Source organism: Notechis scutatus, chromosome 1 (assembly GCF_049901735.1).
Source record: "Notechis scutatus isolate UNSWTSFEM ecotype Mainland chromosome 1, rNotScu1.2, whole genome shotgun sequence".
In the NCBI taxonomy this organism is placed as follows: Eukaryota; Metazoa; Chordata; class Lepidosauria; order Squamata; family Elapidae; genus Notechis; species Notechis scutatus.
The window spans coordinates 70,971,960-70,993,803 of NC_142009.1; the positions used below are offsets into that span (position 1 = coordinate 70,971,960).

At 39.3% G+C, this 21,844-nt stretch overlaps 1 protein-coding gene across 1 annotated transcript in view; it reads left to right on the plus strand.

Annotated features, from left to right (window-relative positions):
• The first annotated feature begins 3,172 nt into the window (after positions 1-3,172).
• Positions 3,173-21,844, plus strand: part of GREM2 (gremlin 2, DAN family BMP antagonist) — a 30,805-nt gene continuing 12,133 nt past the window's right edge. Inside the window, exon 1 of the mRNA XM_026669326.2 lies at positions 3,173-3,725. The gene's annotated coding sequence lies outside the window, so the exon portion shown is untranslated. The remainder of the gene's footprint in view (positions 3,726-21,844) is intronic.

Below are 21,844 nucleotides of genomic sequence, written 5' to 3' on the forward strand. Positions count from 1 at the left end.
AATGTGGTCACACTAATATCCAGATCCTGAAGGACTTTAAATGTGAGAGTCAGCACCTTGAATTGTACCCAGAACCCAACCACTGCAACTCTCAAAGTAGGTGCAATGAAGGTGCCTCCAGGTGTACACATAACAATTCAAACTGCTGTGATCTAAACAAATTCTGAATTATCTTTAAGGGGAACTCCTTGTAAACCACATGGCAATTGTCCAATTGAGAGGTTGTTCAGTTGAGACTAAGGCATGAATGACATTGAATGAAAATTCCATTTCTAAGAATTCCCATTCTTGCAAATGGTACATGAGATAATCTTGTGCAAAGACCTTGGGTTTGGGGGAATGCAGCCCCATGCAGAACTAATTGTTTCCCATCCCATTCTGAGACTCCCTGGACACTTGGACAAGACTTTGACAACATCACTCGTTTGGCCAGGGTTGAGATGTAAAATTCAGCCTCATCAAAATAGTAACAAAACATGACCAGATTGTCTGACACATTGTCTTCCCTATTGATTGAACAGATTTTGAATAGGAGTATGGAGCACTGAATCCCATGGCAGCCCACAATTGAGGGGCACAGGGCACAATTTTTCCTCTTATACCATTATTAACTGGACCTGTTCCTTAAGATAGGAGAGAACCATAAAACCATAGACTCCTTACTCATAGAGACAGCTCAGCTCAGACAATGATGACTGATGGTACTGAAAGCTGTTGAGATCAAGCAGGATCAGGAGGATCACACTACACCTATCTTGGTCTTATCAGAAATAATCCACAAGTATGCCTAATGCTATCTCTGTTCCTTATCTAGACCTGATGTCTGACTTGAATGGCCGGGGATAATCTGTTTCCTCCAGGGCTTCCTACAACATTTTATTCTGGTAAAAATGCAGATTTGAAGGTCTTACAAAAGCTTCACCTCGTTTTACCAGACGGCACAGTGAGGGGAAAGTGCCTCATTCAACCTTCTGATTATTTGGGGGGTGGGCGGGGGCGTTATATTAGATCCTTAAGGGACCCCTTCTCAAACTTGTCTCCCCCAGGGCATTTGAAGTACAAAACCTAGAATAACTGCAGAGGTGGTGCAGTGAAGAGAATGCAGTACTGCAGGCACTGCACTGCTCACTCCAGGAGTTCGATTCTGAGCGGCTCAAGCCTTCCATCCTTCCGAGATAGATAAAATGAGAACCTAGATTGTTGGGGGCAATATGCTGGCTCTGTAAACTGCTTAGAGAGGGCTGTAAAGCACTACGAAGTGGCATATAAGTCAAAGTGCTATTGCTATATACAACCTTCAGCCATAACTGACCCAGATGAGGGGGAGGGAGGGAGAGGGAGGGGGGAAAAGAGTGCACCTGCCTTGGTTTTTGCAATAAATACCAGCCCTTTCTTCTTCCCCATTCACTGCTGGTTTGTTGGGTCATTCACATAACTGTATGGTGCTTGCAGCAGAGTGGCAGACTTCAGTAAGTGGGCACCCTTGAAAACTGCTCAAAGAAGTCTACTTAGATCATTAAGCAGCCACCAAATTCACAGCACCTGAAAACTTTTATCCTTTATTCCCACGCACCCACACACTACAGTGAAGTTTCTTTTGAATTGAGCCTGATTGCAGGTGATGCCCATATTGTCAAGAAAGCTACAGCGCAGAAATGGTTTGCTACTACTTTACTCTGTTGTTTATTTATTTGCCAGTCTAGCCTGGGAATTCTGGTTTTGCCCATACCTTTGCCCATACTACATACAGGTAGTCCTTGACTTACAACAGTTTATTCACATGGTCAAAATTCAAACTCTTGGCAGCTGGCATCTGTTTATGATGATTGTAGTGTCCCAGGGTCATGTAATCCCTTTTCACAACTTTCCAACAAGCAAAATCAACAGGGAATCCAGATTCATTTAACAACCATGTTACTAACTTAACTGCAGTGATTTACTTTAACAACTGTATCAAGGAAGGTTCTAAATGAAGCAAACCTAAATTAACAAATGTTTCACTTAGCAATAGAAATTTTGGGCTCAATTGTGGCTGTAAGTCAAAGACTACCTGTACTTAGGCCTCCCTTTGCTTAACTTCTAAGCACAAACAAGGTGGACAAGATGAAAGTGAATGTGCTTGGACACATAACCGATAAAATATTAAGAAGCAAAGTAACACTAAGCCTATCATTGCTATCATAGTTTGTTAATATAGTACTGAATGCTAACAAATTAATTTGGCCATCACGCTACATATTATGAGAATGTATGAACAGTGTCATAGCCTTAGTGTTACATGTAATTCAGGTCAGCAAATTGAACTGCTAAAATATCTCTATTCGGGTTATGTTTTACACAATCCAAACATTCCTCAGACTGGAAAAGTTAAAAAAAAAAACCCTCTGCTTAGCATGTTTCTGGAAAAAAGATCATATCTTCAAGTTATATATTCAACAGTGTTTTCAAATCAACAATGCAAAAGTGCAGTGTTTCCATTTTCATTAATCTGCTCTCTGATATATTTTTCCTAGACTAAATCAGACATATTAAATGAAGGAGTTTCGATTTTTTCCTTTTGTTAGCCACTCCGAAATATATATCGATTTAACTGCATCCTTTTAAAGTTGATTCTATCTTGTTTCTCTGGCTGATGCTCCCCAAAACTCTCCCACACACGCCCTCATCACATATATAGAACAATGTATTATTCTATTGCAAATGTCTTTAGCTTTTATACAGGAAGAATTGAAAAAGCCGCCAGGACGCTTGTATCAGCTCTGACATTTTCCTCTGCCGCTTTCAGAGTTTCGGATCCTAAAGTTGCGACCTTCTGCCATCTCATATCATTTGCATCATCATGTTAATATGATGCAATAAATTCCGAAATGATTTTCCCGACACCAGTTTTCCCAACACCACAGACAAGAGCGAACAGTCCCAGCAGCCCCTCCCCGAATTCATTTTTTAAAGCTTTCGGGCAACTTTTGGCTTTTTCTTTTTTTAAAAAGTATTTATTTCTCCTCAACGGCACGCAGTTCGAGGAGGAGGAGGAGGAGGATGACGGCGGGGGCGGCGAAAACCTTAAGTTTAGGGGTGATTTGGAGAGGGGGGGGCAGAACGGTTTTCTAGGCAAGCTCCGCGGATCCAACGGCAGAAGATACTTGTAGGCTGCAGGTGACTAAAACCCGAACCTTCAGACAAGCGTGCAAACCCCGGAGAAGACCCAGAGAAAAAAGCAGAACGCGCGCCTGACCGGAGGGCGGCCGCAGCGTTTGTTTAAAACAAAAAACAAAAAAACAACAATCAGGAGGGGAAACAACCTCCTGAGCAGAAAGCGGCGGGCGGGGCGAGCAAGCGGGACCTGAGGGGAGCGCTGAGCGGCTCCGAAAGGGGAGGCGAGTGTGATTTGTTTGGTGACCGGAGCCAATAAGAAAGCGTAGAGACTTCGGCAATATCCCCATGCGGTGACCGAGAGGAGTCAGAGCGTAGCGTCCCTTCTCGCACCTTCCCGCCGGCAGCAGCCCTTTTCCACACGGCTCTCCCGCGCCTTGGCTTGCTGCGAAGCGTGGCAGCACCGCGCCGTCCTCTGGGAAGGAAAACGCGTCCCGGGAGCAGCACTCGCTGACTACTCGGGGGTCTCGGGTTGGAAGAGGAACCCAGGGAGAAGCTTCCCTTGAGACCCGGAGGAAGAAGAAGAAGAAGAAAAAACAGGGCTGGCGGCCGTCCGCCTCGGCAGCTGACAGGTAAAGCCGCGCCGTCGAAAGGGGCTGGAGGTGGCGGCGGTGCCTTTTTAGGACTAGAAGAGAGGAAGCGTGGAAGCAAGACGCCGGCGGGTCCCTTTTCTTTCTTCGGGCAGATTTAAGATGCACGTGGACATCGGAATTTCTCTTCCCCCCCCCGCCCATAAAAGAAAGGGTCAGAAGCGGTATTTTTTCCCCCTCACCTTTGGGGTAGATTCGTCCCCTCCCTTTTTTTTGGGCGGGGGGGAGAATAGGGTAGCATCCCAGCCCGCTTTCTGCTCGTGAGCTGCCCTGCACCCTTCAGGCTTTCGCCTTTCTCAAATCAAAATCGCGGTTTCTAGACCACGGACTACAAGGCAGACGTGTAAGCCACACGGTTACATCCTGGTGTGTTTGAAGCAAGGGGTGGATCGGGCTGTGCTCCGCAGCCGAAGATCGTTCTGTTTGTCGCTGCAGGTGTAAAAATTGAGGGCTAAAGCTTTTATAATACTGTATGTCACTTTGAAACACCCCCCCCCCGTACTTTGAGGTAAACCCGGTTTTAAATGATTTTTTTTGGATAGGCCTGGTTTAGCGTAATTAATCCTAAATCAGGATTAAAAAACAACAAATAACTCGGGAGGGGGGAAATAGTTCTAAGGACGTACATCAGTTTATAACCATACGCTTTTGAAACACAGAATGTGATTTTAATGATTTTTTTTGACCAAGAGTGTTACAGGGATAGAAATTCATCCTTGCTACTATTGGGAGGAACTTTAAATTGCACCAAAATTTGGAAATAAATTTGATACGTTTTGAATTTGAGCTAATTTTTTTTTTATTTTTTTTTTTTAGCAAACTGTCTCGTACACAGAAACTTGGAGAAAGTTTTAATTTTAGGTGCAGGCATGTGCAAGTAGTTACTTAGCTTTCTTTAAGGAAGATTTTTAGGAGGATACATTTTATTTTCAAGAAAGCAACCTTCTTAAAGGAGGTTTGATTTTATTTTCAAGAAAGCAACCTTCTTAAAGGAGAAAAAAGGCAGGAGGGAGGGAGAGAAGGATGGGAATGTGGACAAGCACTCACTTTGAAAGCCTCTTCAATACTGTAAGTTGAACCTGGGTTCCAGCCAGTTCCAATAGCTGTAGTAAATGGTTTTTGATGTAAATCTACAGGAATCCAAACAATGCCTTCTGAATCAAATAGCAACAGGTGCATGGTCCACTCACTGGGCCTTAATTAGCACTTTGCATATCAGACCACAGTGGTGCTGCTGCATGCTAATTCACTATGAAATCTCACATCCGTTCAGGTTCTTGACTTCCCACCAGCACAAATACAATGCAGGCACTGTGTTTCCTTGCAGGGTTTATTTTCCTTTTTTTAACATGTTGAATAAGGTAAGGAAACAAATATTGTTGAAATCATTGTTCTGGTATGCTTTGCCTCTGACTGAAGCCAAGCAAATGTAGTTTTCTTTTAACTGCTATGGGTATATTTTTCTAGCCTTTCTCCTTTTGTTATCTGTTTATTATAAACTTGAAAGTAGAGACAAAGAAAGCACTTTTGAATGAAGGCTGATAAGGAAATGGCCAACCCAATCCATAGACCTTAAAACTTGTGGGCTGGGAACTGAAATGATTGACACCTGATCCCAAGCATTTTCAGGTGTAAATGAAAGATCCTGCAGCTGGGAGCATATATATTTTTGCCCTTTTGAGATTATGTTTAGTTTTTGCTAAAGATCTGTAAAGCTGGCTCTTAGTATGCTTGCTTCTTTGACTGTAAGATTTGCTGATTATATGAATCCTCCAACTCAAGTAGTTGGAGTTCAAATGCTATTAGTTTAAAAACAAAAGCATTTAATAATTCAGAAGGTGAATTGCTTTCAACTCAGTGGGACTGCCTTTGGAATAGAGATGCAAGAGTTCTAATGCAAGTCTTTTGAATACATTGCTTGTTCCCAGAGCTAATAACCTGGGGAACATGGGACACATTTGTTAAAACTATATTTATAGGTAGAAGACATTAAATGATTTCATCTAGCACTGGACTGATAGGACATTTGTAATGTAACTTTTTGAAAGCTCTTGGATATACTTTAGAAAACAATGTGAGAGTCTCGATTTAAAACTGGAAGTGAATAATGAACCTATGGTTGATGTTTTCAAGAGTCAGCTTCCTAAGGAGAGCTGATTATTCAGGGAAGCAGTGGAGGAGGTCTTGTTCAATGTTAATGCTAAATGTTTAATATAGCAATTATGTTAACAGTGTCATAGCTCTTTATATCTTCTCAGAAGAGTTGTTTAAATTAGTCTGTTAATGTCAGAAACTTGCATTAGCAACAGATGTTTTTTTTTAAAAAAAACTTTTTTTAAAAAAAATAGAGAACATAATTTAGAACATTTAAAACAACCAATTTAATAAAACAACAGTGAATATTTTTGTGATACCATAGAAGTTGAATCTGTTTCCTTTGGATGGGAGAGTCCTGCAGATGACAAGTTTTGTTGAGCAGAGGAAATAATCTGAGAGAAAGGAATGAGTCTTTCCTTTACAAATACCTCTTTTTGTCATTCTTGTACTTATTTCCTCTACCCAGAATGTGTTCCGTTAAGGATGAAGGGAAAGGAATGCTCCTGACAAGAGAACATAAACTATCCAATTGAGTGTTTTTTTTTTAATGTTCCAACAGATTAATCCAGCTATAACTTTAGAAATGGCTAATTCTGCTTTTATATAATTGCTGAATTTATTTAGGGAATTATATAATGAGAAAATAGGCAAATCTTGACTGTGTTCCCTTAAGATCCCTTTGATGAAGGAATGGGTTCTCTGATGAGTGCTTCTCACTCTTTAATTGTATCAGATTTTTCTGTCTTTTCCCTGGAGAATCCCTCTTATAATAATCTGGAAGTTTTAGTTGCACATCTGATAAACTGCAGTTAACAGAAAGGTATGAAGGTCCTTAGTGAGAACAAGCCTGAAATTATTTGTGTATAAGACATTATGTGTGTATAATTATGCACACACATATGAAACAGCGGTAATAAAAATACTTAAATACACCAGGGAGATTTTTAGTGGCTCCTCATTGCTTTAGTTAGCAGATCTGCAGGAAACTCAAGACAAATCCTGTGAATCTGTCTGCCTTGTGGCTTCAATCATTCAGGATGGCTGTCTTTGCTTCAGTAAGGATACACCTATTGTAAGGAGTCAACTATTATATATAAGTAGTTGGTGCCTACTACCATCTGTGAATCATTTTATTGGATATCACCATATTTTTTAAGCTTATGAATTGGGAAGCTGTTATATGCATGTGTCCAAGATTAGGTTTTTTTTATTGCATCTTTTTAATATATAACTCAAGGCATTGAGTTACCTAATACTCTTGCCTCCTCCTATATTTCCTACAATGACAACTCGGTGATAGGGCTGAGAGGTTGACTGGCCCAAAGTTATCCAGCAGCTTTCATACCTAAGAGAAACCTAGAACTCAGTCTCCTGTTTCTAGGCCAGCATCTTAACCATTCTCCAAATTTGCTCTATTCATTATTTTGTAATTCACTGAGTTACCATGAGGTGTAGGGTTGTTATTGTGGCAAAAGAAAATCTCTGTATCCATATTGTTCCCCTTATGCTTCAATTTAAATATTTTTCTAAATCTGGATTCTTATTTTTTCTTGTTGGGAGACTACCAGTATTATTAACTCTTAAACCTGTAAATTTTTGCCTGGTTAGAAGTATAGCGGCTGGAATGGTGTTACAAAAAAGCTCTTGATGCCTCTAAATTCAATTCTACACATGCTTTTTCAGTTAAATTTTGTGTAGTGTGTAGTGACACACTCATTGTGTGGTTTTTGAAAGAGATGTCAGACCTCTTGAGGCAAATTTATATATTTATTTGCAGAGCTTATAGACCATTTCAATTTGAGCCCAACAATTTGAGTTAGTGTTTTTTAAAAATCAAAAGTCATATGGAAATGTTACTTTTCCAGAGTAATATTATGCATATTTATGCACAACCTGCATTTTCCCTGAATATCCAGTATAGATAGGACTGAAGTGAAAGACATTCAAGCTGAAAATTCTTCTTTTTTCTCTTTTGGCCAAATTAGTAGGTTAAATAATGGCACAATTGAGATGTTAGCCTTAGACAGGGATCCACAAACTCTTCACCTCATCAACTTCTTCATGAAGTTTCAGATTGTTCATTGGCACCCAAAATTATATGGAATATAATTAAGGTAAAGATAAAGGTTCCCCTCGCACATATGTGCTAATCATTTCCAGCTCTAGGGGGCGGTGCTCATATCCAATACAAAGCCAAAGAGCCAGCGCTGCCCCAAGACATGTCCATGGTCATGTGGCTGGCATGACTAAAGGCGCGCGGAACACTGTTACCTTCCCACCAAAGTGGTCCCTATTTTTCTATTTGCATTTTTACATGCTTTTGAACTGCTAGGTTGGCAGAAGCTGGGACAAGTAACGGGAGCTCACTCTGTTACGTGGTGTTAGGGATTCGAACTGCCAAACTGCCAACCTTTCTGATTGACAAGCTCAGCATCTTAGCCACTGAGCCACCGCATCCCCTTGAGTGAATATAATTAATAGTCCTTTAATAGTACTATAATGATAATCATAAAATAGGTAATATTTAAATATGAAAAATATAAGATTTAACATACATTTATCATTAATGGGAAGGATGCTTCTGATGAGTGACAACAAGGGCATTGATATTTGGTTGGAGAATGAATTTTAGTTGTAAATCACTACACTCTTCCAGCTTCAGTCTATTTATATTCAGTATATTCAGGTTCAGTCGAGCGTGAACCAAACAGCTGGCAGCCAAATAACTATTTTGTGTTAGCATTATAGACTCCTGACTAATGTAACATAGATAATTTAGATTAGAGAGATAGATTAGATAGATGATAGAATATTCCTGTTGATCACCAGTCATTTATTGATAACTTGGGTAGTCCTATTGACCCTTGAGAATTAATATTGATCACTTTGGAGAACCCTGGCTTAAGATAAATTCATCAAAGATTTGAGGTCTGTATCTAGAGAGGTTATTATAGGCAAACTAAACCCAACATTTATAAACCAAGTTTGCTTCTTTTTTTATAATAATATGACTTTGAAGTTTTGAAGTCTCATTGGAAAATGTTATATTATACAAGACAAACTCTGTCCTGAACGTAGCCATTATTCCTTTCCAAGTAAAATGTATTATTTCAAGGGAGTTCAGTGGTATGAACTATAACTGAGTTAAAGGAACATTGAAAGTCAAACTAAACTCAAGAGGAAACTGATAAACACACATTGTACTTGTGGGGACACTGCCCAGCAGTATTGGGAAGTTTACAGTTTCATTTTGTTGGTTGTTCAGGCTTCATCATATGGACATTTATAGCCATCCCTTAATAATTGTGTCAGATTTCACAAAGGTTGGGAAATTATGATTGAAATTTGTAACATGTCATTTTATTCAGTTCTCTGAAATTATTCTGCTTTTATTGTTGCTTTCTAAATATTTTAATTCTTGGAACTAATGACCGGGGTTAATATTTAAGAAGACAAAGTAATAAACAATCAATCTCAAAAACAAAAGCAACTATAGTGTGAGCATAATAATAATCATACTGAAAATGTATGTAGAACCTTATAGTTCAGTTGCATTTCTAGAACTGGCATCTTGTCTGATTGAAAGAGAATATTCTGAAAACTTGGGTTTATTGCTGTTTGCCAAATCATGCAGTGTATCTGTATAAGAGTACTTTTAAAAGAACAAAGTTAGAGGTCACATTACTGCTTCTCAGATTTAAAAACAGCACAGGATGGCACACTGTTTATGTACCAAGATGAATGGGAGTAAATACTTGAGTAATAGAATAAGCAAAGATCTTTAGCTTAGAGCAGCTGATTTAATAAGCTGTGGGGAATATAGTAGAGTGACCTTGCAATTTGTTCTGATGGTAGGAAGGCAATATATGTACTAATAACAGGAAAGAATAATGAATTATATCAAACTGTCAAAAAGAAACCGCTGGTGTTTTAGCAAAGTTTCTGAGTTTGTTTGAGGAATGAAATTGAATATGTAGGAGATGGTGTTATGTTGTTTGGATTTGTTGCTGTGTAGGGAACATGTCCTTACAGAAAATTAGATTGCTTTTCTATCAAATAGCAATTGGTGTGTGTTTAGTTCAATGGCTGTAGCTTAAAACAATGAAGAGAGCCCACAAAGGAAATGACAAAGTACACAAATTAAGTCTGGTCAGAATCTCTGGATTCTGTATCCCCCCCACCCTCCATTGGCTTTTTGAAATATTCAGCAACAACTGGAATAAGAAGACCTTGCACCAGTGAGATTTAAACCAGCACAATGAGCTATTCATGGGACTTCCTTTGAAGACCACCCAAACACTACAATTGGTCAAAGTCAGTAGCCTGTATGTTGGGATGTACATGGTGTTAACATATGACACTAATGTTGTGGGCTCTTCATTGGCTACCAGTGATGTTCGGTGTGCAGTTCAAAGTAGTGATTTTGCTCTATAAAGCCCTAAATAGCCTAGGCACTTTCAGAAGCATCTTCAAAGTGAATCAACACATTCTGTATAAGGAATTCTAGGAAAGGTTCCTGGTTCTTTTGCACTTCTGTGATATGCGGAGATTAAGACTGGGAAGTGTGGAATCATCATCCCTGAAGATAATGGGGCATATGATAATTAAGTTCACCATTATTTATTTTACTGCCGTGATAGTTAATATCTTCTCAGTTAATGTAATTTTTAAAGTTATTTTAATTAGCTTTTTTACTGACAATATTTCATCTTTTACATTATAAATATTTTAGTCATCACTTGTAAACCAGAGAGTTTATTATAGAAATACAGCACATCAATTTATCATCAAATGTCTGGAAAGCTACAGGTTCCACAAACTTGTAGCCTAAGTACACAAATATTTGTCAATGAAAAAAAAAGTCCTCTTATTATGGGACCTAGGAAACACACTACTGCGATTCTTGTCTTTGCGAATGATCCTGCCATCAGTGTGGCTCCTACACTTATGTTTAAAGTATTGAAAATCTGGTTACTCTCTCGGGATTTAGGCATGCTGATTGATTGTTGGACCCTCCTCTTGTCGTTTTGCTTGTTTTGATTTGATTGGACTTGTTTTGAATACTTTGCTCTTCCAATTTAGTTATCTGTTGCTTTACATATATACATTCTTAGTTGTAAGATGCCCAGAATCATTTTGGAGTCAGGCAGCTTGGTTTAGGAGTCACTAAAGGAGAGAAAATATTTTTTTCTTCTTTGACTTTTTTTCTTTGTCCTACTTCATTTATTCCATACTGTATACTACTTTTGAAAATGAAACAACCTTTCTTTTCCTGCTGACTTTTATAGAGCTGATTACCTTTGAGTCACACGTTAATACAGCTTCTTAGCTTGCTTTGTGGATGGCAGCACCTGCTGACTTGTTGGATTTAGACATTTAGCAATGTTAGGGCTGATTAATAATACTTTGATGGAAGACAACCAGGAAGTTTTATAACTGTAGACTAGACAGAGAAATAAACAGACAAACCAACAATATCAAAACACCATTCTGGAAGAAAACAGTGGCAAACCACAATCAAATTGTTGCCGAGAAAGCTACTTGGTTTTGTTGATGCAGTCATCAGGATCAAGCCTGATTTTAGAATATCTTTGTCTTTAAATGCAGCCTCCCTCTGTGCTATAACAGGAATTGGGGAAGAGTCGCAGTGACTTTTACTAAGTGATGAAATACTGATCTGTATTATTTGCCAGGCAGCTCTTATTTTGTACTGTTTTAATGCCTTCACACTGACTCTTGGTAAGATTTCTTGTCGTGATTTTTGCTTTTTTTTTCTAGGGTTGAGAGAAAGTGACTAGCCCAAAGTCACCCAGTTGACTCTGTTGCCTAAAGCAGGACTAGAATTCAGTCTTCTGGGTTTTAGCCTGCTGCCTTTAACTGCTACAGATAGATCACTATTATGGCCACTACTGGACCAGAATTTCCATTGCTAAGCAAGGTGGTTGCTAAGCAAGGTGGTTGCTATGACTTTTTTGAGATGGCTGTTAAGTGAGTCACTGCAATTTTTAAGTGAATCATTGTTAATAGGCAAATCTGGCTGAAGGTTGAAAATGGTGATCACATGACCTTGGGATGGTGCAAGCATCATAAATACATGCCAGTTGCCAAATGCTTGAAGTTTGATCACAGGAACGTGGGGATGCTATGACAGTTGTAAGTGCGAGGACTGATCATAAGTTGCTTTATTCGGTGCCATTGCAAATTTGAACAGTTAAAGTCAAGGATTACCTGTACTCCAACCTGGCATTCAATCACAGAATGGGACAACTTGCCACAGCCAACTCGCCATGACCAATTCACCACAAGACAACTTGCTGCGGGACATTTCAACAATTTAATTATTTAAAATATTTTTTAAAATATTTTATTTTTTGTCATTCACATGTCATTTTGCCTCTCCCTTTGCATCCTTTCTTAGATGATTCTAGTCCATCATTCTTTGATGTTTCTGTAACTCTTTTCCTGTGGCAAGTTGTCCATGATGAATTGTCCCACAGCAAGTTGGCCATGGAGGGTTGTCCTAGACCCACAGGATCCCTGCAATGCCTTCCTTTGTATATATGTTGATACGATTCTCAGTTGTATCATGCTACCTCAGGCCATGCCAGAAATGCCATCAATTTATTAAACCAGTATTTGGAGTTACAGGCTGGATGTGTGAAACAAGCTGAAATTTAATCACAGCAAGATAGTTTGTACACAGAGGTTTGCAGTCAGCTCTGACATTGTCATTCATGGGACAGCAGATCCATAACATGAGGATCATCTTGGATTCGTGGCTGCCAAAACTGAAGAAACTCCTTTGATGAGAAGCAAAATGTCTTCAACGAAAAACACAGAAAGTCCAGTTACTTCTTGAAAAAGCAGCTTTGGGACAACCATGACCTGGCTCTCCATTTAGTATTGACCCCATTCTCATAAAATTCAGGAGTCCAAGACTTGCAAGTAGTGTTTTTAAAAGCTGTGTCTGTTATAATTTTCTGTTAGAAATCAACCTTGTTGATATAGTTACTGCTATATAGTTACTCCTCTGAAAACTGGGGAATTGGAGGGCTAGTCTATTGCTCTTGGGGTCTTAACATGTGACCATTGTATGTGTAGAAGATTAGATGAGAAAAGTCTACATTGGGGATGGAAGAAAAACCAAAAGAAAGCTTCTTCTCTGGAAGCTGATTGTTAGCATCTGGCATTTGGATGTCAAACATTTGGGAGCATACAAATGAGAGGTAAACCTCTTTCCCAACCATCCATATTCAAGTTATGATGCTCAGTTCTCTCCTCCCTGCCCACTTCTTGGTTGCTGCATGTAATATGGAATTCCTCAAAACAGTAGATGTGGCCCTACAGCAGGGGTCTTCAAACTTGACAGCTTTAAGACTTGTGGACTTCAACTCCCAGAATTCCTCCACCAGTCATGTTAGCTCAGGAATTCTGGGAGTTGAATTCTACAAGTCTTAAACTTGCCAAGTTTGAAGACCCTTGCCCTGCACTGTTTCTTTCCTAAGATCCTAATGTATAAAATGTCAGAAATATTTATGGCATTTGTAGTGCTGTCTGAGATTGATCATTTGTGTTCAGATGTTTCATTACCCAACTAGATAACATCAGTCCTGAGTGCACTGAAATTACTGTTGGTGATGAAACTTCTGCAAGCGAACAACCAAGCTCAGAGAGCATCAAAAACTTCATAGTTCAGCTTTGAGTTATATGTATGTTTTTCCATTGGAGAAATACCTGTTTAAAACCTTTTGAGTATATAATTCCCTTCTCACCCTTATGGGGCGGTATGTGTCTTTCTCAGTCTTGGATTCTTTGCCAGAGGCTTAGGAGTGTGAAGGTTTTGTACAGCAGGGGTCCCCAACGACCGGTCCGCGGACCGGTACCAGTCCGCGGAACAAGTCCTACCGGGCCGCTGGTTGCTGGGCACCGCCATCTTTTTTTGATGAAAAAGTGCTTCCGGTGAGCTTTTCCGGGTAGAAAGCTCACCGGAAGCACTTTTTCATCAAAAAGAGGGTGGCGCCAGCGCTTCCAGTGAGCTTTTCCGGCAGAAAGCCATTTCTACCCGGAAAGCTCACGAGCGCTGGCGCCGCCATCTTTTGATGAAAAAGTGCTTCCGGTGAGGTCACCGGAAGCACTTTTTCATCAAAAAAAGATGCCGGCGCCCAGCTGATGCCGGTACCGGGCCGCGGCGCCCAGCTGATGCCGGTACCGGGCCGCGGCGCCCAGCTGATGCCGGTACCGGGCCGCGGCATAAAAAAGGTTGGGGATCACTGTTGTACAGTATCTTGGCACTGCCCTCTTCTGGACAGATATTTTTCTGAGATCTGTTGGACCCATTTCCTAACTTAGGAGTCACAGCCCTGAATTCTTTTACCACCATTGGGACCCCTTTGGCTTTGGCTTTTTTACATCCTCTCTAATTCTCCTTTAGGCCCTGGTATTTCTCCATCTTTTCATATTCTTTCTTCCTGATGTTGCTGTCACTTGGCATAGCTACATCTATCACTGCTGTTTTTCTGGTCCCTGTATATTACCATGATGTCTGGTCGATTGGCCGATACTTGTCTGTCCATCTGAATCTGGAAGTCATGCAGGATCTTCGCTCTGTTATTTATTCTATTGACTTTGTATAGTGCAAGGCATTCAGAGATCCATGTGTTTAGCATACAGTGGTCAACTTCATGTCCATGAAAAGCTCACAAGGGTGATGTGAATTCACGAGAACTTCACGGCTAAGAAAATCATATTAGAAACTTACCTTCTCTGATACTAGATCCCCTCTTAATATGACATATTTCAATGTTATCATTGGGTAATGAAACATCTGCAAGCAAACAACCAAGTTCAGAGAGCATCAAAAACTCCATAGTTCATCCCTGAGCTACATACTTAGTGCACTTCTATGTATGTGTTTGTGTGTTTTACAAAATCAAATAATTCATAATTCTGTTTCACCTTTTATTGTATTGTTTCTAATCATAGGTGATAATTTTTGTAAGGGGCAGAAAAAAAGAAATGGTTCCTTCTTGTCTCAAACATGCATCAAACAGGCTTTGTTCATTTTTATCTGCTGTTATGCACCAGAACAACAACCATAAGCTGATCAGAGAAGTTTTTTTTATTGTTGCTTGCCTTGTTACAAGAGTGTCATCAGACTAGCTACGCTCTCTTGGGAACAAGGCCTCAAGGATTTTAGGGTAGGGGTGGGGGAGTTGGTCTCAGTCGCTTTCTCCCCTGCAGCAATTCCAAGCTAGCCAGTCTCTTAACCCCACCACCTACTCCAGCTGCAGATTCTCTCACATCTGCAATATGTGAGATACCATATTAAGAGGGAATCTAATATTGAAGAGGGTGACTTTCCAAGTATGATTTTCTTGGCTCTGAAGTTCTCTTGAGTTCACATTATGCTTATGGGCTTTTCACTGAAATGTAGTTGACCACCGTAGAAAACCAATCTCTTTGGCCTTATGACTTTAATCTGTTTGGATCTTCTGCTTGATTAATCTGAATTAATCTAATATGAAGTTTGTGAGGGAGCATTCCATAAAATTCATTGTAATGTTGTAAAAAATACAAATTTCTGCAAAAGTTATATTTATATATTCCAGGACAATTTCTATCATAACATTGTATTCACAGTATTTATTGCATTTGCAAAGGTATCTTTGCGAGAATCCCTGTAATTGAAACACTATTAGAGGGATTCATTTCTTATTCTGAATCAGGGACAGGAGTGCAGTAGGGGTTTTATTTTGTTAGTGAGCAATGAATCTTGGTGACATTGTTTTTATGTCCTCTGCAGGAAGGAGAACTGGAAAAACTGAAGAGATAGCTAGTTGCATGGCTTGTTTGGTTTAAGCTATAGGGTAGTCAGAAGTGAAACACATTTTTCACATTGTATACAAGCTGCTAGAAATAACTTTTATTTGTTTGTTTGTTTGTCCCACCTTTAATATTTTTACAAATAGCTCAAGGGAGCAAACATATCCAACACATCCTCTGTTTCCCCCCAGATCAACAACCCTGTGAGATAGGTTGGGCTGAAAGAGAGTGACTGGCCCAGAGTCACAGCCTGATTTTCATAGCTAATGTGGGAGTTGAACTCATGGCCTCCCGCTTTCTAGTCTGGTGCCTTAACCACTAGACCAAACTAGTTCTGAATAACAACAACTGCTCCTACCAAATATGACATTATCTGAAAAAAGACTAACATATTTGATAGAAAAATGAGAAGAATAATGGAAGGTTTATAGTATAATCTTATGCATGCCAAATCAGAACTAAGTCATTTCACCACAATGTTCAGTAGAATTTACCCCCAATTAAATAATATAAGCTGAGAAATAAAAGAATTCAGAGTTTGGCTAGGAGTGAAAGTAATTTTTCCATAAATTATTATGTAGTCCAGCCTTAACAAAAACTAATAGCAAATAATTCTAATAATCATCCAAGCCCTCCTTTTCAGTGGAGGTCACCTTTTCCTATCAACTCATCTAATTGACTTTAAAATGTGTCTGTAAACTGAAGCCAGAGTTCACATATATTCACCCAAATCTCTTTCACATATATTTACAAAACCTCCTTACAGAGATAACTTAATCAAGAAAATATCCATGTTTTAATAAGGCACATATAGGACATTCCTTCTGGATTCCTTTAGGCTTATTCTCTTAAGAGCAAACATACCCAGTGCCCAAGCAAGACACATTTTTAGCTATCTGTTGGGAATGGGTGGAATACTGGACACAGTCTAAAGCAAAATGAACCCTGTTTGAACTGTTCACAATCTGAACACAAACTGTACATAATTTAGGGGTTCTTTTAGTTTGCTCTTATCTCTGGACTCTCACTACTGTCTAGGTAGGAGTGTGTTTTGACTACAATGGCTACTCACAAGTATAAAGAAAGCTATCCAAGGCGCTTTCCAGCAGCTATCTATTTTATTTTGGCTACATTCTTTTTCTTCTCTTTGAGTGTGTTTTGTACTTTCCAAACTGATTGATAATTTCATGATTACTAAGGTTTGGAAGAGGAAAAACATGTTTTCAGAGGTTGCCAGGCAGACTTGCTTTGTAAAAACAAGTTTAAAAATGTAATTTTTTTTTGCTACAGGAGTTATTCAACAGGCCAATGCACCAGAAAACAATCCCTTCCACCATTTTCTACTCCTGCCTTTATCATTTCATGAACATTCAAATTCTCTTCTGTTCTCCTGCTCATTTATTTGAAACAAGTGCTAATTTTGCTATAAATCTGGGAAGGAAATGAAGTTATTTCCCATTTTAAGTACTCTCAAGGGGGAGGAGCCCATGCTCAAGAGCCATTATACTCAAATGCATTTTAATGCTAGTCTGTAGCTCTTCTAGAACTGGAGCTGTAAAGCATTGTGGATGGTCATGCTTTGATATTTTGGTTAAAAAAAAAACAGGACCAGTGCCAAGGAACTGTGAATTTGCTGCATTCTGCACGGTAAAGCAGAAAGTATTTAATTCATTTGTGGAGAAGGGGATTAATTACTGTATATTAACCCTGCAGAATACTCCAGCATTTATTATTCCATCTTCTGTTGTGCAGGTTTTAAAAAAAAACAAGAGTAAAGAAGGTCCTGAAATTGATCAGAGAAGCAATTAATTTATTACAGAGTATAGGGGTTCTGGAACATTAAGTAAGGTTACAAGTTTCATTTCTTGGGTGGGTCCTCTCTTTTACTCTTGGAGAGGAGGACTTGCTGGTGAGGCAATTTGTCATATGCCCAGATTTTAGAGTTTTCCTATGTGTCATTTGAAAAAGCCTCTTACTATGAGAATACCCAAAAGAGGTGCAGAATTCTCTGAAGAGGTGCTTTGCTCTGATGAAGATTCAAATGAAGCACCCACTCAAAAGTCGCTCTGAGATTCATTGGCGCCCCATGGCTCCTAGGAACAAAGTGAAGCAGCCATGTGGCTCTGCTTGTCTGTGCTTCGCAGCCCCTCCAATATCTGCTGGCACTTGCTAAAGCTGGAGGAGGCTATTCTACAGGCACAGCCCCTACTCAGAAAACTCCTTCAACTCTGGTGTGTGTGTGTGTGTGTGTGTGTGTGTAAGCTGGCTGGCTGATTGGGAGTCACCTCTCTGCCTCCTCCTGAAATGAAAGCCACAGGCACATATTGGTGGAAATAGCTGCAAGATGACTCTTCACAGCCTTTTGGCTGTGTCAAACCTAATATTGGTAGAAGGTTTGTGAGGAGAAGGATTGCATTTTCCCAGTAATGTACAAGCTTGAAAGATGGAGTGCTTTGTTGAGGTAAATGCATTGTCTCTTTGCTTTGATGAAGAGGTTTATATAATTTCTATGGCACAATACTCTTCATCAAAGTGAATCTAACTCACCGTGTACAGGTAGCCCTTGTTTAGTGACTGTCTTGTACAGTGACTGTCCACCATTATAATGTTAATGAAAAAGCAACATTGGGACCAATCCTTGCAATGTATAACTTTTTCAGGTCTGTAAAGGAAAGAAAATTTGTGAGATCATAAGCACAGTCACTGTTTCACCTAGTAATCACTTTACTTAATGTCTATTCTCATGTTTAGTTGCTAACTAAGGATTACCTGTCTACTATCTACACTTTTTTTATGATATATGGAGAGCAAAATCTTGGGTTGGGCTTATCAACAAGGTCAAGTGTCTGAATCACCAGTGTAGATTCTTTCTGAAGTTAAATCTTATATAAGTTGTAATTAGATTCTAGCTTTTACTGAATGTTACACGATTTAGGGGCATGTTACAACCTTCTGCAAGCATCAAGAGTTTCCTTTCCTTTTTCATGCAAAGCTTTGCCAAGCCCTGTCAAAGTGGTGATTGAGTGGAATGGAGAAGAACTTTCTAGAGAAGATAGATCACTCTTTTTCTGTCAGCCCAATTGATAGGTCATCTCATTTGTTCTCTCCTGGAGTGGTTTATACTCTGGTGAGCTTCTGAATCCCAAGACCTCTGCTTGAGAAGACCACTGAAGACCAACACAAGGAATTTCTCTTTCTATCTTGACTCTGTGTTAGGGTGCTTGCCTTGATGAATCTTTGAAGTATCTCCTTTAAATAACTCATGAGGCTCTGCCATATCCAACTGACAAAATTGCTAAATGAGAAAATTTCTGCCTGGACACTGAGTGAATAGGCCTCTAGCGGCAGAACAACCAGCCTGTAAGGTATAAAATGTACTCTGTTGAGCCAGATCCCTGCAAATCTACATATCACTGCTCTTTATTATATGGAGTATGTGGAGTACAGTAAAATTCTATTGAGTCAAAATCTACCACCTTTCAATATTTGTTAGTGTTTGGGGATTAACCCCTAGCAGAGTATTGCAGCAGTAGTCAAGCCAGGCAGCCAAAACGAGAGTGGAAGGGCCCCAGAGTATACACACACTGAACACAAACACTTCTTTGTAGTTTAAATAGTTTTTAATCCATTTAGAGTTTAAAGCATTGTCATTCAGTCCATTTGTCATTCATTATATTTCCATCCAGTAAGACTCACTATTACAGTCCAAGTTAAGAGTCCTTACAATATCTTTATCAGCCGATAAAGATATCTTCTCCTCCTCCGGTGCCTCTCTCCAGAGAAACAAACGCTGGATATTCAGCAAGACGCTCAAACAGTAGAACAGTTGAATTCCGCAGTAAATCAGCAAACAGTAGCAGACAGGATCATCTCGGTCACAGGCACAGTACAAACAGTATTCACAGTTAGTCACAGTAAGCTTTCCAGCTTCTAATGCTTCCTTATATTGTAACTTCTAACCGCACCCTTAATCGGCTAATTGCCTGCAGCATTGTGCTTAAAGTGATAAGCACTTAAACCATGATATCTAAGTTTTATATATTTATTCACCCAAACCATATTTGGTATCAATGTTATACCTAACAATATTGATTTACTATTTTCTCCTAGAAGATTCTGCCCAGATTTCCTTAATTTATATATTTTATTTGATGACCAAAACCCCCAAGATGATGATGATGATGATGATGATTGTTATTATTGTTATTATTGTGATGATGATGATTATTATTATTATTATTATTATTCTTGTTATTATTGTGATGATGATGATGATGATTATTATACACAAAATGACAGTATACACAGCAAACGAGATAACTATGCTGGGTTTCATATCACAAATCACTAGTTGAACACTTCCCAAGTGTTTAGGACTGTGTGATGTATCGGCTGATTATTTGAGCAGATCCCAGTAAGGTGGCCTTCTGCAGCTGACCAATGGTGATCTTGTCAGCGCCAATTGTTTTTAAGTGCTTGCCTAGGTCTTTGGGCACAGCACCCAGTGTGCCGAGTACCACTGGAACCACCTGCACTGGTTTATGCCAGAGTCTCTGTAGTTTGCTTCTCAAGTCCTGATATCTGGTGACTTTTTCAAGTTGTTTCTCGTCAATTCTGCTGTCACCAGGTATGGCAATGTCGACGATCCACACTTTTTCCTTCTCCACAATCATGATATCTGGGGTATCGTGTTCCAAAACTTTGTCAGTCTATATTCAGAAGTCCCACAGTAGTTTTGCATGCTCATTTTCGATCACTTTTTCAGGCTTACGGTCCCACCAGTTCTTTGCTACAGGCAGATGGTAGTTGTGACACAAATTCCAGTGTTGTGACGTTGTTTGTAGTCAGTCTGAGCGATTGTCTTGGAACAACTCAGTATCTGATCGATGGTTTTGTCAGCTTCTTTGCAGAGTCTGCATTTGGGGTCATCAGCAGATTTTTCTATTCTGGCTTTGATTACATTCGTTCTGATGGCTTGTTCTTGGGCTGCAAGAATCAGGCCTTCTGTTTCTTTCTTCAGTGTTCCATTGGTCAGCCATAACCAGGTCTTTTCTTTATCTACTTTTCCTTGGATCTTTTCAAGGAACTGTCCATGCAGTGCTTTGTTACACCAGCTATCAGCCTAAGTTTGCATCACTGTTTTCCTATATTGATTCTTGGTTTGCTGCACTTTGAGCAGCTTCCTCTTGTTGACCTCCATCAAAGCTGGTTCAACACTGTCTTTCACATAATCTGTCAGAGCATGCTTTTCTTCTTCAACTGTCTGCTTCACTTGCAAAAGTCCTCTGCTGCCTGCTTTTCTGGGCAAATATAGCCTGTCAACGTCACTACGCGGTTGTGTTGTTGTTGTTGTTGTTGTTGTTATTGTTGTTGTTGTTGTTATTATTATTATTATTATTATTATTATTATTATTATTATTATTATTAAGAATAGTATGTAGGACAACAAACTGGCTTAATATATCTTAAAAAATAAAGAGAAATTTGTCCAAATTGACTCCCCATCACCATTCATAGAAATATCTTCCTTGTTACATGATAATTCTGAATCACTGCCCTGTCCATGGGACCCTTACTTAACCTAAATGTATTTTTTGTTTCATTCAAACTATATCAATTTTTTCCAGTCACCTGAGAGATCCAGAAGGGTTTTATCCTAAGCTTCCAAAAAGTCCAGAGATTCCTTCCTTTTTGAAAATAGTCAATGAATTGCTGTAGTTAGCCTGCAAGAAAGTAATATGCTATTGCCTAATTGTATAGGAATACATGAGGTTAAAATAGTGGAAAATGTGTTCAGAAGCAGAACAAAATGTGCCATGATACTGCTTTGAAGATTCCCTTCAGAAACTATCCTGGCTATGGGGAAAATGGGGAGTGTAGGTAAGCCCTTAATGTAAGGCAAATTCCTGTGGTATATCCTGGAATACTTCAGCTGGGAAATTTGCACTGTTAATTTCCCAGGGAAGTAAGTAACAGAAATTGAAATATAGTCTTATAGACAATTTCCAGAGCTATAGAAAGATGCACTTGGATTCACCTATGATAACTCTCATTAAGCTCCCATTGTCTTCCTGTAAAGTTTGCCAACAGTTTATATTAAAAGAGAAATCAAATAGTTGTAGTTATTTTTTTTAATTTGATTCTTGGTGCACTCTTGAATTGTTAACAAAAAAATCAGTCCC